Source organism: Zingiber officinale, chromosome 2B (genome assembly GCF_018446385.1).
Source record: "Zingiber officinale cultivar Zhangliang chromosome 2B, Zo_v1.1, whole genome shotgun sequence".
NCBI classification, from domain to species: Eukaryota; Viridiplantae; Streptophyta; class Magnoliopsida; order Zingiberales; family Zingiberaceae; genus Zingiber; species Zingiber officinale.
In genome coordinates, this window is record NC_055989.1 from 26,559,293 (window position 1) to 26,576,277 (window position 16,985).

At 38.6% G+C, this 16,985-nt stretch overlaps 1 pseudogene; it reads left to right on the forward strand.

Annotated features, from left to right (window-relative positions):
* Positions 1 to 16,219: 16,219 nt before the first annotated feature.
* Positions 16,220 to 16,314, forward strand: LOC122049935 (annotated as a pseudogene).
* The last annotated feature ends 671 nt before the right edge of the window (positions 16,315 to 16,985 follow it).

Here is a 16,985-nt window from a genome sequence, read left to right on the forward strand (position 1 = left end):
CCCTCTACTCCCATAAAATTATGGAATAGGCGTAAGCCTAGTCTGAAGCATATTCGGATTTGGGGTAGTCCAACACGTGTGCTAAAGGGAGACACTGATAAGTTGGATTCACGTACAGAAGTTCGCCTGTTTGTGGGATATCCTAAAGGAACAAAATGTGGTTTGTTTTATAATCCTAAAAATCAGAAGATCATTGTTAGCACCAATGCTCGATTTTTAGAGGAAGATTATGTAATGAACCATAAGCCCATGAGTGAAATTATTCTAGAAGAAATTAAAGAGGACACATCTAGTCTAGTACCAATAGTACAAGATGAAATATCACAAGAAACTACAACACGTATCACAAATGATACACAACCACAGACAGTGCCTCGTCGTAGTGGGAGGGTTGTGAGGTAACCTGAAAGATTCATGTTTTTGTGAGAGTCTTTGGACTTGATCCCAGGTAAACATGAACTTGATCTACGAACATATGACGAAACACTCTAGGATAAAGATGCAACATCTTGGCAAAGAGAAATGAATTCAGAAATAGAATCTATGTATTCTAATAAAGTCTGGGAGCTTGTAGAACCACCTAATGGTGTAAAAGCCGTTGGATGTAAGTGGATCTACAAAAGAAAAAGAGGCATAGATGGGAAGGTGGAAACCTTCAAAGCAAGACTTGTTGCGAAGGGGTATACTCAGAAAGAGGGAATTGATTATGAGGAAACTTTTTCGCCAGTAGCTATGCTTAAGTCTATCCGGATACTCTTATCTATTGTTGCTCATATGGATTATGAGGTTTGGCAAATGGATGTCAAGACAGCTTTTCTTAACGGAAGTCTTGAAGAAAACATCTATATGAAGCAACCAGAGGGGTTTATTGCAAAAGGCAAAGAGCATCTAGTGTGCAAGCTTAATCGGTCGATTTATGGACTGAAGTAAGCTTCAAGATCTTGGAACATCCGGTTTAATGAAGTAATCCGGTCATATGGATTTATTCAGTGTCCGGATGAGTCTTGTGTATACAAGAAATGTGATGGAAATGTGGTGGTATTTATTGTACTATACGTAGATGACATTTTGTTAGTTGGAAACAATATCAAAGTGTTGTCGGAAGTAAGGGTATGATTGTCTAAGTAATTCGATATGAAGGACTTGGGAGAATGCACACATATTCTCAGGATCAAAGTAATAAGGGATCGCAAGAAAAGAATGTTGTGCTTATCCCAAGCTTCATATATCGATACAATCCTAGCTCGTTTTAGCATGCAAGACTCCAAGAAAGGTTTTCTGGCCTTTAGGCATGGAGTAGCTTTATCTAAAGATATGTCTCCGAAGACATTAAAGGAGATAGAGGACATGAAGGCAGTTCCTTATGCTTCGGCAGTCGGAAGCCTAATGTATACTATGTTGTGCACGAGGCCAGATATCTATTTTACCGTTGGCATGGTTAGCAGATATCAAAGTAATCCAGGACAGAGAGATTAGACTGCCGTAAAGCATATATTAAAGTACTTGAGAAGGACTAGAGCTTATATACTATCTTATAAGGCAGATGATTTGCTCCCTAAGGGTTACACAGATTCAGATTTTCAACCTGATAAGGAAAATAGTAAGTAAACCTCAGGGTTTTGTGTTTACTTTAGGAGGTGAAGTCATAACTATGGAGGAGTGTTAAGCATTGGTGCTTTTTCAGGCTCCACTATGGAAGCTGAGTATATGGCAGCCTCTGAGGCAACCATAGAAGCTATATGGCTCAGAAACTTCATGATGGACTTAGATATGATTCCTGGTTTGCCCAAAAATTATTACAATTTATTGTGATAATAGTGGTGCAGTAGCAAACTCGAAGAAACCATGAGTCCATAAGGTAAGTAAACACATTGAGCGCAAGTACCACCTAATACAAGATATCGTATAAATGAGGAAAAGTTGTTGTCGCATAGATTGCATCAGATGATAACCTGGAAGATCCTTTCGCTAAGACCCATAAGGCAAGAGCTTTTGATGAGCATGTTGAGGGGTTGAGAATCAGATGTATGGCAGGGTATATGGCAGCATAGTCTTTTAGTATAAGTGGGAGATTGTTAGAGAGTATACTAAAAGCCAAGCTTTTTGTAAACATTTACTTAGAAATAAGAATCACATTGGTCAAATATCTACATTTATGCTAAGTGTAGTTGTCCATTTAATTTATATTGTAGATAACATGGTGTGAGGAGACACACAGAAGATCATGTTATCAGATCCTTATAAATTATAAATAGTAGCTCACAACCAAGATGGAATGGACAAACCATTGGAGTGGTTGTAGTGTAATTTGGTATTAGTTTATCTAGACTATAAAATTACACTAGTACACTATGAGTGTATTGAGCAAGACCATTTGAGGTAATTTCTTTTTATACTGACTATATAAAAGAATAAAACCTCTGTTATTATGGAAGTACGTACTCCTAATCATGATATAATAACAAGCACGTATATTTAATATTTATTTCTTTAATTTATCAAAGGGTATGATTTAGCTCGTTAAATCAATAGGCCCGATAAGTTGGGAAATGATATTATTTATATGGCGTGTTGTTGATTATAGAATGAAACTGTGTCCTAGTAATCTAGGTTGATGATGTCACCTTGGGGAGATCATAAGGATTATCATGTAAACCCTACAGGTGGACCTAGTCCAACATGACAATGAAGTTGAGTGATACTACATTTGGAGCTAGATATTAATTAAGTGAGTTGTCAGTAACTCATTTAATTAGTGGACATTCTATATCTTAAAAATAGGCAGATTAATGCACTCATAATAAGAAGGATCCCATAATGTAATTTGAGATTGGTACAGTAGTTCAATAATAACTCATTAGTGGTATGAGTTATTATTGATGAACTTTAGTTGGGTGTTCGGGGCGAACACAGGAAGCTCAAGCTCATCGAGAGACCAAAACCAATTTCTTCTCTTGGTCTCTGTCGTAGCCTCTTATTTATAAAATCTTATACCCACCCAAACCCAACTTCTTACCCACCTTAAGGTGGCCGGCCAAGCCTAACTTGGAGCCCAAGCTAGAGCTGTAACGACCCACCCTCCTTACTACTACTCTGAGGGCGACCGTTACTTAACTACTCATTCTACTTAACTGATATTGCTTTACTTTAAAGATAATAAACTTAACATGATGTATATATTGTTTTTTTTTTTTGAAGGCATGCTGTATTACTACTAATTATTTCAGTGCTGCCATCAACCAAGCCTATCAATCATACCAAAGTGTATTAGCATGTTTCCATAATAGCATTTAAAACTTGTATGCATGTATATACCTTTGCATAATTCGGTCATGGCTGTTCCTACTAATACTGCATGCATAACAATTCATTAACAGTCAAACCTTTAACCATTAATAAGGAAACATTAAACCAAGCTAATGTGAAACCTTAACTTAAACCAATATATGAGTTTCCCTCTACCACTAAGAAGGTGCAAAGGAAGAAAATGATAGCAGGAAACTACATCCTAATATTTTTCTTTCATAAACACTAAACCGCCTTCACTGGTCCTTTTTCCCAAGCATCAATTTAGCATAATGTCAACATTTATAAAGGTAGCCAATTCCAGCAGAATCAAAAAGCTATTAATCCAGCAACCACAAATAGACCAATTTCACAATTTATGGCACTAATTAGAGTATCAAACAGATTATGGAACACGTAAGAAGGAATTAAACTAACAGGTGCAATTGGGAGGTACAAAACTGAACAAAAATCAAATCTGTATCTGCTTAAGGAAATTGAACTAAATCTGCACTTACTAATAGAAAAAGGTAAGATTAAATCAAATCCAGCAATATAAAATAACATGTGAAATCTCTAAACCTCACTAGCAGATTAAAGAAATCTATCTATCTAACTTTCCTTAACCACTTAAAGGAAGGATTTAAATAACTTCTTAGCAAACTTTTGATCTCCCCATAGTCCAGCCATCACACACCTTCATCACCACCACCTTGTCGCCTTCCTTTCATATTTTAGCTTTTCCTTTATCTTTATCTATACCTGCAGTAGGAGGAAAGTAGTATCTATAAGCTAAAAGCTTAGTAAGTGCTATCTACTCACAAAAACTCGATAAGAAATGCACGTGCATAAAGGAAAGCAGGAAATACATGCTCCACATGAAAATAGCAACTAAAACTAAATCATGCATCTCTAAAAGGAACAACAGATTTAACTTGCTAAAATTTGCAACTTAGATAAAAGAACTTGTTCCATTTGTTCCCCAACTTATACTCTTATACTTTAAAATAATATTCAACTTTTCTTGGGCCCGGCATTGTACCACTTTGCGCGCATTCTTAGTAAGAATCGAGGTAGCTAATCTCGAAACTACTAAGATACTTCTAGGCCTTGTGCCTAGGGGCATCTTGGAGCCCATCCCTTGGACCTTGTGTCCGGTACATGCCCTTTAAAAGTAAAATACTTTTTATCTTTAAATACTTCTTATAATAAAATGCCTTGGCATTTATTTAAGCACTCAGTGTGCTTTGATTCTAAATCCTGGAATTCAGGATCAAATCGTGACTTTATTCTTGCTTTACTTGTACTTCTCTCATATATACATTATATAAGAGATTCTAAAACCATTTGCCACTGATATAAACCAGTACATATGCAAAACCAAACTCCACAGTAATTAAAAAAAACTATACCACTGGTATGTATCAGTATATGCTCAAAACAGAACTCAACAGCCAATAAAAACTACATGGTCATAGGGAATAAATTTAGTCAGGCTCACGGCAGCAGAAATTTCCAAATAACAAGCTTGTAAAACTAATTTATTGTTGAATCTTAACAATCTTTTAGGCATGCTGTAACTTGAAGGAAATATACTACTTAGACATGCATCAAAATTCTGTCCGTGCACTAAAAAACAACAAAGGATTGGAACCAAAGCTTAAACTAAATTGCTAGAGCAAAGGTCAAAATCCAAAACCATATGCTAGAATGAAAGCTGCTATTGTTCAACAAAATGCAAAACAAAACCCCGAGAGCTACTCCTACCGTAGGTGAGAAGCACTTACATTGGGTTCTTGGACTTACAACCGGAGAAAGAGATCTAGGGTTTGGATGAGGTGAAGGTTTCGGCGATCCCTTCCTATCCGCGTGTTCTCCTTGACGAGGAGACCACGAATCCGTGAACAACTCCCAGAAAGAAGTCCTCGCCGGCCGCTGGAGACGAGCCCTAGCGCCGTCGCCCCTTTTCGCCCGAGAGAGAAGAATCGCGCCGTCGGGAGAGAAAAGGAGAGGAAAGGTTTAGGTTTAGGTCACGGGAAAAACACTTAACCCTTTATAACCTAATTTGAATTCGATTCCAACTATGCTTTAATTTATTTCTCCCCATACTTAGTTAACAAAGCCCATATAGCTCAGCTGGTTGAGTCGTATCCGGTTGGGTCAGTCTGACCCGAGGTTGTGGGTTCGAGCTTTGATTTTGACAAATTTTTTTGTCAACTTCCTTTCATTTTGTAAAAATATCAAACAACCTCCAAAAATTACGTAAAAATACTCTAAAAATTCCTAAAAATATCTAGAATATTTTAAAAGCATTTCCAAATATTTTTATGGACTTTTAAAACTTGAAATAGGGAAAATTGGGTCGTTACAATTCCCCATACCTTATAAAAAGTTCGTCCTCGAACTTAGAATAGCTCTGGATACTTCTGTCTCATACTGTCCTCCCACTCCCAAGTGATTTCCTCGTGCTTCTGGTTCTTCCAGACGACCTTCACTAGTGGTACTTCTTTATTTCTCAATCTCTTGACTGCTCTGTCCACTATCTGCGTAGGTCTACTCTCGTAGCTAAGATCCTCTTGGATCTGCACTGTCTGAGGCTGAATCACTTGACTGGGGTCGTGAAGACACTTCTTTAGCATGGAGACATGAAATACATTATGTATTGCTGACATGTCTTGTGGTAAGTCTAGCTTGTAAGCTACTTTCCCAATCCTTTCTGTGATCAGATAAGGTCCTACATAACGAGAACTTAATTTTCCCTTCTTGCCAAATCTCATCACTCCCTTCATAGGAGCGACCTTGAGAAAGACTGAATCCCCTACTTGGAATTCAAGTGGCCTACGGCATGTGTCAGCATAACTCTTCTGTCTACTCTGGGCAGTCTGAATTCTCTGTCTGATCTTCTGAATAGCCTGAGTAGTCTCATCTATCAGCTCTGTCTGAATGCCCAGCTCTACTTCCATTTCTTTCCTTTCACCTACTTCTTGCCAGCAAATGGGTGATCTGCATTTCTTGCCATACAACGCCTCGTAAGGAGCCATCTTGATGGTGGCCTGATAGCTGTTGTTGTAGGCAAATTCAGCTAAGCACAGGTACTTGCACCAACTTCCCTTGAAATCTAGTGCACAAGATCTGAGCATATCTTCTAGAATCTGATTTATTCACTCTGTCTGTCCATCAGTCTGAGGATGGAAAGTTGTGCTGAACTTGAGTTTGGTGCCTAGTGCAGTCTGAATACATTCCCAGAAGTGTGAGGTGAAGCGCCCATCTCTATCAGAAACAATAGATTTAGGAACTCCGTGAAGTCTGATCACCTCTTTAACATACAACTGTGCCAACTGCTCTATAGAGTGGGACACCTTGATGGCTAGAAAATGGGAAGACTTGGTCAATCTATCCACTATTACCCATATTACATCATATCCATTCGTAGTTCTCGGGAGACCTGTTATAAAGTCCATGGATATGTCTTCCCACTTCCACTCTGGTATTGAAAGAGGTTGTAGCATCCCTCCTGGTCTCTGGTGTTCTGCTTTGACTCTCTGGCATGTCAGGCAGGTACTGACATATTTAGCTACATCTCTTTTGAGTCCAGACCACCAGAACCTCTGTTTCAGATCTTGATACATCTTGGTGGAACCAGGATACATAGAGTACGGTGTACTGTGAGCTTCTTCTAAAATTTTCTTTCTCAGCTCTTCATCATTGGGAACACAAAGGCGACTCCCCTGATAAAGAATTCCACTGTCTGATACTCGAAATTCAGAATTTTCTTCTTCTCGTATCCCTTGCTTGATCTTTTGGATATCTAGATCTTCACTTTGCTTCTTCTGTATATCCTCAAGCAGGGTTGACTCTAGAGTCAATACAGAGAGTTGCCCATAAATAATTTCAAGTCCGAAACCTGACAACTCCTTCTGCAGTGGCAGGGCTAATGATGACAAGGACATCAGGGATGCACTGGATTTTCTGCTTAGTGCATCTGCCACTTTATTAGCTTTACCTGGATGGTAGAGGATTTCACAGTCATAATCTTTGACCAACTCTAGCCACCTACGTTGTCTCATGTTTAAGTCCTTCTGAGTGAAGAAGTACTTAAGACTTTGATGGTCTGTGAAGATTCTGCACTGGACTCCATACAAGTAGTGTCGCCAGAGTTTCAGTGCAAAGACCACAGCTGCCAGCTCTAGATCATGAGTGGGATAGTTCTTCTCGTAGTCTTTGAGTTGTCTGGAAGCATAAGCTATAACTTTTCCTTCCTGCATGAGTACAGCTCCTAAGCCCATCTTGGAAGCATCACTGTAGATGTCAAAACTCTTGTCACTCTCTGGAACAGTCAGAATGGGAGCACTGGTCAGTCTCTTCTTGAGTTCTTGAAAACTCTGCTCACATTTGTCTGACCATTCAAACTTCTTGTTCTTCCTGGTGAGGGCTGTAAGTGGAGAGGCTATTCGGGAAAAGTCTACCACGAATTTCCTGTAGTACCCAGCTAAACCAAGGAAGCTTCTGATCTCCCTGGCATTCTTGGGTCTCTTCCAGTTGCTGACCGCTTCTACTTTGGCTGGATCCACTTGAATGCCTTCTTTAGAAACGATGTGACCTAGAAACGCCACCTGCTCCAACCAGAACTCGCACTTTGAGAATTTAGCATAGAGCTGCTTTTGCTGAAGGGTCTGCAGGACTATTCTCAAGTGCATGTCATGCTCCTCTGAAGTTCTGGAATAGAATAGAATGTCGCCGATGAACACAATGACAAACTTGTCCAGGTATTCTCTAAACACTCTATTCATCAAGTCCATGAAGACTACAGGTGCATTAGTCACACCAAAAGGCATGACTACGAACTCGTAGTGTCCGTATCTGGTCCTGAAATCCGTTCTGGGTATATCCTTTTCATTCACTTTCAACTGATGGTACCCAGAGCGCAGGTCTATCTTGGAGAACACTGTTGCCCCTCTCAACTGATCAAATAAGTCGTCGATTCTGGGAAGTGGATACTTGTTCTTGATGGTCACTTGATTCAGAGCCCTATAATCTATGCACATCCGCATAGATCCATCCTTCTTCTTGACAAACAACACAGGAGCTCCCCAAGGTGAGTGACTAGGGCGGATGAAGCCCTTGTCAAGTAGCTCCTGAAGTTGCTCTTGTAACTCTTTTAGCTCTGCTGGAGACATGCGATATGGAGCTTTTGAAATTGGACCAGTACCAGGAACCAGTTCAATCTCAAACTCCACTTCTTTGTTGGGAGGTAGTCCAGGTAGCTCTTCTGGGAATACCTCTGGATACTCACAGACTACCCGAACTTCCTCCTGCTTAGGTCTTTCTTCTTCTTCTGTACTCACAATGAATGCAAGAAAACCAACACACCCTTTAGCTAGCATCTGGTGAGCTGTGAGGGAAGAGAGAAATTTCTGAGTCTTCCTCTTTGGCACTCCTGTAAATTCAAAGGATGGTTCACCTTCTGGACTAAAGATCACTTTTCTTCTGCGGCAGTCCACTGAAGCACTGTACTTGCTAAGGAAATCCATACCCAAAATGATATCGAAATCCTGCATGGCGAGAACTGAAATTCTGACTGGTACAGACCGAAGCCACTGACTGGATTCCATGACTTCCCCTGAAGGTAGGGTTGTCAGGAACCTGGAATTCATGCTTTCCATAGGTACCTGTAATTCTTTGGCAAAAGGTATAGATACAAAAGAATGGGTCGCCCCAGTATCAAATAGTGCAGTAGCTATACACTGAAAAATGTTACGACCGTGGAGGCACTAGCAGCTTCCTCTTTAGTAAGGGAGAATACTCTGGCATTGGCTGGAACTGGTAGAGCTTCCAACCTTCCTTGACTGATCTGAGGTCCTTCCAAAGTTGCAGGCATGTAATGTAACTGAGGCTTGCCTCCATATTGTATTGGTTGTGGCTGAGGTGCTTTGAACTTGTTAGGACACTGTTTAGCCATGTGTCCTTCCTGACCACAAGAATAACATCCAGTCTTACCCAAAAGATAGGCTCCTGAATGTGTTCTCCCACATTTGGAGTAGGGAGGGAAATTAGTCTGCTTGTTTTCTGGTTCTCCCTTCTGGTTACTCCCTGAATTCCACTGCTTTCTTTTAGTACCCTTGTCTTTCCAGTTCTGATTATTTAACTGGGGTTTCTGACTTCCCCCAGTCTTGGTTTCTATCTTGATTAGCTTGTGCTGCTCTCATTGTGCCTTCATGCTGTTCAGGTAATGCTCAGCTACTAAGGCTCTACTAACCAACTCTTCTCCAGTCAGGGGCTGATGAGCTCCACTACTCACATTAAGTGATATCACAGGCTTCAGCATTCTGAGCATTAGTCTGACTCGCTCCTTCTCTGTACTTACTAGTTCTGGGCAGAGACGAGCTAGCCTGTTGAATCTTTTAACTGCTTCCTCCACTGTCAGATCACCCTGTCTGAACTCCATAAACTCCTCGTAGTGCTTATTGGTGATCCTTTGGTGGAAGAACTCGTCGTAGAACTCTGTCTCAAAATCAATCCATCTCATCTGATTGACTGCCCTCTTGCTTTTGACTCTCTCCCACCACATGCGTGCGTCTCCAGTCAGGCAGAAGGAGGCACACTTGACCTTCTCGACTTCTGGCCAGTCAAGAAGCTCCATGGTGCTCTCCAGTGTTTTGAACCAAGCCTGGGCATCCCAGGGCTCAGTCGTGCCTGAGAAGCTCTCTGGTTTCAGTTTCAGCCACTGTATGAGGTAAGCTTCTTGTCTCTGGGATGCTATGACGACTCCCTGGGCAGCTGGTGGAACCTCAGTTACCACTGGAGTCTCCACAGTTACTGTTGGAGGAGTGGGAGGGACTGGCTGCTGATTCGCCATCAGATTGACGATCACTTGCTGCTGCTCTGCCACTTGCCTCTGAAGTTGAGCAACCACTTCAGAAAGATTGGGCTCAGTTGAGCCTGGCCCCTCATTCTCCTGAACTTGGTCCTCAGTACGAGCGGTACGGGGACGTCCTCTTCTTGACATCTAGTTAAACAAATAAGAAGATTTGATATTTTCTCTATCCTTTCTAATCATACACATATGTATGTGAACAAAGAAAACTGCAAAAACTTTTATCTTACTTTAGCACTTATAAGCAATCACTCTATACTGCAAATAATAATAAAGGAAAGCAATAAAGAAAGAACTTAAATACTTTCTTACTTGAAGACGGCAAGGATGATGCTGATGTGTGTGTGATGCTGGAGAATGAGAACTGCTCTAATACCAACTGTAACGACCCACCCTCCTTACTACTACTCTAAGGGCGACCGTTACTTAACTACTCATTCTACTTAACTGATATTGCTTTACTTTAAAGATAATAAACTTAACATGATGTATATATTGTTTTTTTTTTTGAAGGCATGCTGTATTACTACTAATTATTTCAGTGCTGCCATCAACCAAGCCTATCAATCATACTAAAGTGTATTAGCATGTTTCCATAATAGCATTTAAAACTTGTATGCATGTATATACCTTTGCATAATTCGGTCATGGCTGTTCCTACTAATACTGCATGCATAACAATTCATTAACAGTCAAACCTTTAACCATTAATAAGGAAACATTAAACCAAGCTAATGTGAAACCTTAACTTAAACCAATATACGAGTTTCCCTCTACCACTAAGAAGGTGCAAAGGAACAAAACGATAGCAGGAAACTACATCCTAATATTTTTCTTTCATAAACACTAAACCGCCTTCGCTGGTCCTTTTTCCCAAGCATCAATTTAGCATAATGTCAACATTTATAAAGGTAGCCAATTCCAGCAGAATCGAAAAGCTATTAATCCAGCAACCACAAATAGACCAATTTCACAATTTATGGCACTAATTAGAGTATCAAACAGATTATGGAACACGTAAGAAGGAATTAAACTAACAGGTGCAATTGGGAGGTACAAAACTGAACAAAAATCAAATCTGTATCTGCTTAAGGAAATTGAACTAAATCTGCACTTACTAATAGAAAAAGGTAAGACTAAATCAAATCCAGCAATATAAAATAACATGTGAAATCTCTAAACCTCACTAGCAGATTAAAGAAATCTATCTATCTAACTTTCCTTAACCACTTAAAGGAAGGATTTAAATAACTTCTTAGCAAACTTTTGATCTCCCCATAGTCCAGCCATCACACACCTTCATCACCACCACCTTGTCGCCTTCCTTTCATAATTTAGCTTTTCCTTTATCTTTATCTATACCTGCAGTAGGAGGAAAGTAGTATCTATAAGCTAAAAGCTTAGTAAGTGCAATCTACTCACAAAAACTCGATAAGAAATGCACGTGCATAAAGGAAAGCAGGAAATACATGCTCCACATGAAAATAGCAACTAAAACTAAATCATGCATCTCTAAAAGGAACAACAGATTTAACTTGCTAAAATTTGCAACTTAGATAAAAGAACTTGTTCCATTTGTTCCCCAACTTATACTCTTATACTTTAAAATAATATTCAACTTTTCTTGGGCCCGACATTGTACCACTTTGCGCGCATTCTTAGTAAGAATCGAGGTAGCTAATCTCGAAACTACTAAGATACTTCTAGGCCTTGTGCCTAGGGGCATCTTGGAGCCCATCCCTTGGACCTTGTGTCCGGTACATGCCCTTTAAAAGTAAAATACTTTTTATCTTTAAATACTTCTTATAATAAAATGCCTTGGCATTTATTTAAGCACTCAGTGTGCTTTGATTCTAAATCCTGGAATTCAGGATCAAATCGTGACTTTATTCTTGCTTTACTTGTACTTCTCTCATATATACATTATATAAGAGATTCTAAAACCATTTGCCACTGATATAAACCAGTACATATGCAAAACCAAACTCCACAGTAATTAAAAAAAACTATACCACTGGTATGTATCAGTATATGCTCAAAACAGAACTCAACAGCCAATAAAAACTACATGGTCATAGGGAATAAATTTAGTCAGGCTCACGGCAGCAGAAATTTCCAAATAACAAGCTTGTAAAACTAATTTATTGTTGAACCTTACAATCTTTTAGGCATGCTGTAACTTGAAGGAAATATACTACTTAGACATGCATCAAAATTCTGTCCGTGCACTAAAAAACAACAAAGGATTGGAACCAAAGCTTAAACTAAATTGCTAGAGCAAAGGTCAAAATCCAAAACCATATGCTAGAATGAAAGCTGCTATTGTTCAACAAAATGCAAAACAAAACCCCGAGAGCTACTCCTACCGCAGGTGAGAAGCACTTACATTGGGTTCTTGGACTTACAACCGGAGAAAGAGATCTAGGGTTTGGATGAGGTGAAGGTTTCGGCGATCCCTTCCTATCCGCGTGTTCTCCTTGACGAGGAGACCACGAATCCGTGAACAACTCCCAGAAAGAAGTCCTCGCCGGCCGCTGGAGACGAGCCCTAGCGCCGTCGCCCCTTTTCGCCAGAGAGAGAAGAATCGCGCCGTCGGGAGAGAAAAGGAGAGGAAAGGTTTAGGTTTAGGTCACGGGAAAAACACTTAACCCTTTATAACCTAATTTGAATTCGATTCCAACTATGCTTTAATTTATTTCTCCCCATACTTAGTTAACAAAGCCCATATAGCTCAGCTGGTTGAGTCGTGTCCGGTTGGGTCAGTCTGACCCGAGGTCGTGGGTTCGAGCTTCGGTTTTGACAAATTTTTTTGTCAACTTCCTTTCATTTTGTAAAAATATCAAACAACCTCCAAAAATTACGTAAAAATACTCTAAAAATTCCTAAAAATCTCTAGAATATTTTAAAAGTATTTCCAAATATTTTTATAGACTTTTAAAACTTGAAATAGGGAAAATTGGGTCGTTACAAGAGCCGACCAAACTAAGGCTAGATGGGTTCAAGTGGTGGCCGCCCCTAGCTTGGAGCCCAAGCTTAGGTGGTCGGCCATAATAAATTTAAAAGGGATTTTAATTTTAAAATCTTTCCTTATGTGGAAGCAATGATTTTAAAAGAGAGTTTAAAATTTAATCTTTCCTTTTATAGCTTTCTACAAAAGATTAAAAGAAAAATTTGATATCTTTCTTTATTTGTAGTTGAAAAGGAAGATTTTAATTTTGGAAAAAATTATCCTTTTTTGTAACCATCCACATGTTTTAAAAGAGAGATTTTAATTTATAAAAGTTTCCTTTTATAACCAACCATGAAGGGAATTTAAAAAAATTCTGGAAACAAATAAGGAAGTTTTAATTTTATGTTTAAAACTTTCCTTGTTTGGAGGACAAGGTAGGGGTCGACCATTAAAGGTTTATAAGGAAGTTTTAATTATATTTTCCTTCTTAGACATTGGCAAGGAAAATAAGGAAATTTTAATTATATTTTAAAAATTTCCTTATTTGCCAAGACCAAGGAATATAAAAGAGAGGGTAGAGGTGCCTCACCTGACAACACATCTATTATTTCTCTCCTCTCTTTTCCTTGGTGGTGGCTGGCCCTCTCCTCTCTTCTTTCTCTCTTCTCCTTTTGTTGAGGCCCGCGGCACTTGGAGGTCTTATTTCATCTTGGTGGCCGGTTGCTTGTGGAGAAGAAGAAGAGAAAGAAAGCTTCCCTTGAAGAATAGTTGGTGGCCGGAACTTGCAAGGAGAAGAAGGAGGCTTGGGTGGATTCTCATCTCGGTAGATTGTCGCCCACACGACGTCTAAGATAAGAAGAGGTATACGACAAAAGATCGTGAGGTCTATAAGCTACAAAAGGTATGACTAGTTATTAGTTTCCGCATCATAACTAGTTCATTCTTTTGTTTAGATCTTGAAATACCAAACACAAGAGGCTAATGATTCTAGGCTATCGAATTTATGTTTCAATTTTGTGTTTCTTTTGTTTTTCGATCTTGTGATTTGATTGTTCTTAGTGGTTAAACCTAGGGTTACTATAAGGAGATTAAATATTGAATTTCGTTGAAAGGCTTTGTCTAGGAAGTGGTGGATGATCCCATACCCAAGAAGGCCTAGTGCCTCGCCATGTTTAACCTGGAAGTCGATCTCTGAAATAAATATTTAATCAAATTTGTAACATGGGTGGATTTGATTAATAATGTTAAGCATCGTTTGTGATCCAAGTCTAAACCTCTAAGAACAGATAAGTTGAATTTGGAATCAATAATGTTAAGTTCTGTTTGTGATTCCAAATTTAATTTCTAAAGAACACAATAGGTTGTTAGGAAAGGTTCGGGGCTTGTACAAAATTTTTGTATAGGGGAACCAGTACGATATTCTAAGTAGCAACCAACACTAGGGTTACCTCCCCTAGAATTTTCATTGTTTAGCTTCACTCAACAGGACTTCCACCACCTAAGGTTACCTCCCCCTAGGATTTTCACCACCTGGCTTCACACACTAAGGCCTAGCTTCACTCACTAGGACTTCTACTACCTAAGGTTACCTCCCCTTAGAATTTTTACCACCTAGTTTCACTCACTAGGGTCTGACTTCACTCACTAAGGCATGACTTCACTCACTAGGACTTATCCTTCCCTAACTAAGTTAGGAATTTTGCTAGCCATCTAGTCCTGACTAGACTTCTTTCTTCTAAACATTAAGTTCTATTTTGATAAACCCTTGGTCAAACTGACCAGACTTAGGTATATTGTCAAACATCAAAACTCTTGAGGCTAATTGCTCCAACATATCTTTCTCATGTGTTTTTAATGTGAGCCTTTTTTTGTAACCTTGCAACCATAAAATTTGAACTCCATCACTCCAATAAGGGTCTATAAGCCACCAGTTCCATTCCCTCAATGGTTGGTCAAACCAAAGCTAGATGGGCAATTTATACCTCCACCACATACTCAAAAGGAATATGAGAAAAGAAAGATGAATCTATTGGGATTGCAAGGTTGTCAACAAAGTTCCACATTAAAAATACATGAAAAAAATCATACTCTAATAGGGGAAAGATATCTCCATTGGTATGAGCCTTTTAGGTAAAGTCTAAAAATAAAACCATGAGAGTTTAGGATCAAAGTGGATAATATCATATTATTGTGGAGATATCTAAATTGTTTCGGTCCTAATAATTTGTATCAGAGCCTAGAATGCTAGAGTGTCTAACCACCGATTGTACACAAGAGCTATGGTTTAATTGAGCCATGTGAGTAGAATATTGACCTCGAACAAAAGCAGTGGGGACTCCCGTGTACGGATCAACAGGACCAGACACCAGGTAGGAAGTCCTAGTGGATAACTAGACATAGAAGTCCTACTTGCTGCTAGGAAAGGAAGACCTAGTAAGTTAGTTGGGCTGAGGGGCAATGAAGTCTTTGAAGATCAAGTGGACCAAGGGGCAGGAAGACCTAGTAGGTCGATGGGACCAAGGGGCAAGAAAACCTAGTGGGTCGAGGATCAGATAATAAATAGATAGACTTTCCACTCGTGAGGGGTCCTGTTGTCTTTCATTTGAGGAGGGAATTATTTGGGTTTTTCCTCATTTCCATACCTATTATACTGTTGAAGTTTTTCAAGATTTCTACTACCTGTCAACTTGATAACATTACAATGTTCACTAGACTTTATTTTAGTTGGAGGGAGGTATTTATCTGAGAGTTATAATAGAGATCCAACGCATTATGAAGTCAACCTCTATCTTAGCCTCTAACTATTTAAACCCCTTATTCTAAGACTTGATGATATTTTCTATAAGTTTTCAAAATTCTCAGGTGGTTGCAACACTTCTTATTTGACATTCATATTTGCATCCATGGTTTACACTTTTGGGATTTTTGAGGAAGATGTCCTCCAATTATCATTTGACCACTCATGGAGTTTCAGTGTCACTTGATCAATTAAGTCGTATGATTCACTTAAACTTTTATTTATCAAAGAACCTCTTGTAGTTAAATCCAAAAATGTCTTATTTGAGAAATAAATCCCCATATAAAATATATGCACAGTTAGCTACTTTTCTATACCATGATGAGGACATTATCATAATAAACCCTTAAATCTATCTCATACTTTAAATATTAATTCTCCATTTACCTGAGCAAAGCATATGATTCTAGTCCTCATATATGTCATCCTACTTAGAGGGGAAAAGTAATTCAGAAACTGTCACTCTAATTGTTCCCAACTTGTGATGCTTTATCGAGGGAGAGTATACAATGAAGTCCTTGATTTATTTTTGAAATTGAAAGAAAATGCCAACAACTGAATAGCATACACAGAAACTCCTTCACAATTCACCATATTATAATATTCTTGAAATATCTCAAGATGTAGATAAGGGTTTTTTGAATGCGCTCCTCTGAACTGGTGACCTTGTATTATGGAAATTAATGTTAGGTCTAGTTGGAAGTTGTTAATATCGATTTGAGATAACATAATGGGAGATCTCACTCTTCCAGTTATGGGTATGAAAAATTCTCTCAAAGGCCTATTTGTCATGTCAATGCTCATTGTATCTTGTAAAAAAATAATAGGTTTTTGAAAACAATCACAATCACCTATAAAATATAATTATTAGAAAAATAAAAATGTAGAATTCAAATAGAAATAAAAAAAATGAAATTAAAACAAGAAAGAAAATACAGAATTTTTGAGAAAAGGAAAAATATAGAATTTATAGGATTATTTAAAAAGGAAAGAAAAAGCTTAGATTAACTAAATTGTTAGTCAACTAATGTTAATTGAAATAGTCCTTTGTAACGATGCCAAAAAATTATTTTCATAAC